The following is a 2,077-nucleotide window of genomic DNA, read 5'->3' on the forward strand; positions in this document are numbered from 1 at the left end:
TGAAATTAATGAGAGACTTAAGGTACAGTCAGCTTTGCCAGGTGGGAAGCAGGAAGAATACTGAGATGCCATACTCTTAGGAACCTGACCTGACACTGATTCACTAAGAGTTATCTAACGGGATGATTTTATTTGTTGAGACTATGACAACAATAGAAGCCAGGCTTTAATCTTTGAGGAAATGCAGAGGAAGGAGTCACAGTTCTGACATTTATAATGGGAGAGAGAGACCTCGTTACTGAGGAGCCCCTGGGCTAATATGATGAAGCCACACACACACACACACACACACACACACACACACACACACACAGTGGCTCAAAGACATTCAAGCAGCTTTACATTACTATACAAGAAAACCCAGCTGCATGAATAGGGATACTCAGGAGATTACAGTGATCTAACTTAGTTTGTAGGCATTATATTGAGGAGTAGCTTCAACACGTGCAATAAACATTCTTATATAAGGAATGAAAGGTCCTATCCTTTCATCATTGAAGGTCCTATCCTTTCAGAATCTAATAATCATTTCAGAATCACATACCCATTAATAACCTATAGTCCAGGGCAAGAGATCTGTGGTATTCTCCTAAGACGTCAGGTCTTTTATTGACATTTCATCCCGTGCATCAACTTTGCCAAACCCTGCTTCATGTCTTTGTTCCTCAGACAATTGGATAAATGGATAAATGGATTTAGCACTGTAGTCAGTATGGTGTAGATAATTGTTGCTATTAGATCCTTGACAGTATAGTTGGACAGGGGCTGAAAATACACATAGCTAATGCTTCCATAAAACAGGGTCACCACTGTGAGATGAGAGCCACAGGTAGAAAATGCTTTCAGCTTTCCAGCAACTGAAGGAATCTTTAGAACAGTCATGAGGATTCTTAAATAAGAGATGATGATACATGAAAAGGGGGTTATTATGACAGCCAAGCCTTCTGTCATTACAATGATTTCTTTGACAAAATGGGAGGAACAGGACAATTTTAGCACTGGTTGGTCATTGCAGAAAAAGTGCTGGATGACACTGGAGGCACTGAAGATGAGTTGATTAGTCAGAAGAATGCGCAGGATGGAGTGAAAATGTGGAATGCAGAAGGAGGGAACCAGAAGCAGGACACAGCGTCTGTGACTCACAATGGTGATGTAGTGGCCATGTAGCGGTCAACAGCCATGGCTCTAGCAGGTAACTGTCTGTGCTTCCAAAGGCTATGAAAAAGTACATCTGGGTCAGACACTCACCATAAGATATGATCTTTGTCTCTGACGAGAAGTTCACCGGCATCTTAGGGATAATGACTGTCACATAGCAAATGTCAACAAAAGACAGGACACTTAGAAAGAAATACATGGGTGTCTGGAGACGAGTGTCTGACTGGATGGCCAGGATGATGAGCAAGTTTCCTATCACTGTGACAAGGTAGATGGGGAGAAACACAGCAAAGAGAGGCTTCTGATCCTCAGGTCAAGAGGAGAGTCCGAGAAGGATGAATTCAGGGGGTCTTGTTAGTTTATTTCTTCCCATAGTTGTGGGTTCACCTAAAGATAAACTAACACTGTATCAGATTCTTCCAACATCTGATACAATCTGTACAAAATTTTCCCTTTTGTTCTTCTTATCAGCAATTACAAAGTTTAAAATGTTATAATTACCTGGATTGTGGTTTCTTTCCATTAATGTAGGATATTTAGAAATTAATATATATTTTAATCTCCTTTCAGTCGCCTGCTCTAAAGAAAAAAATTACAGGGAAACAGAAATGGGAAAGGGAGAAAAGAAGAGATATAGGGCAAGAGGAAGAAATGAGTGAAAGAGAATTCTCAGAAGGAGAGGAGGGGAATCCTGGAGAAATTATTCTCTTCTTTTTCTATATATATTTATTGTATTCAGGGTTTTCAGTAGTTAATATGTGGTAGGATAAAAAGTTTCATCTCTCACTTAATTTCCAGCTGATGGAATAATGATTTCCCTTAGCGAATATTTCTCTCTGCATCAATTATTCTGGAGGCTGGCAATCATGTAAAAAGACATTGAAATACGAGATTACCCAACAGTTACTCTGTTTCCCTC

The 2,077-nt window shown here is 39.9% G+C and overlaps 1 pseudogene; it reads right to left on the reverse strand.

The window, feature by feature from the left end:
• Positions 1-606: 606 nt before the first annotated feature.
• LOC126937235 (olfactory receptor 1L1-like) lies at positions 607-1,681 on the reverse strand (annotated as a pseudogene).
• Positions 1,682-2,077: the final 396 nt, after the last annotated feature.

Source organism: Macaca thibetana, chromosome 15 (genome assembly GCF_024542745.1).
Source record: "Macaca thibetana thibetana isolate TM-01 chromosome 15, ASM2454274v1, whole genome shotgun sequence".
In the NCBI taxonomy this organism is placed as follows: domain Eukaryota; kingdom Metazoa; phylum Chordata; class Mammalia; order Primates; family Cercopithecidae; genus Macaca; species Macaca thibetana.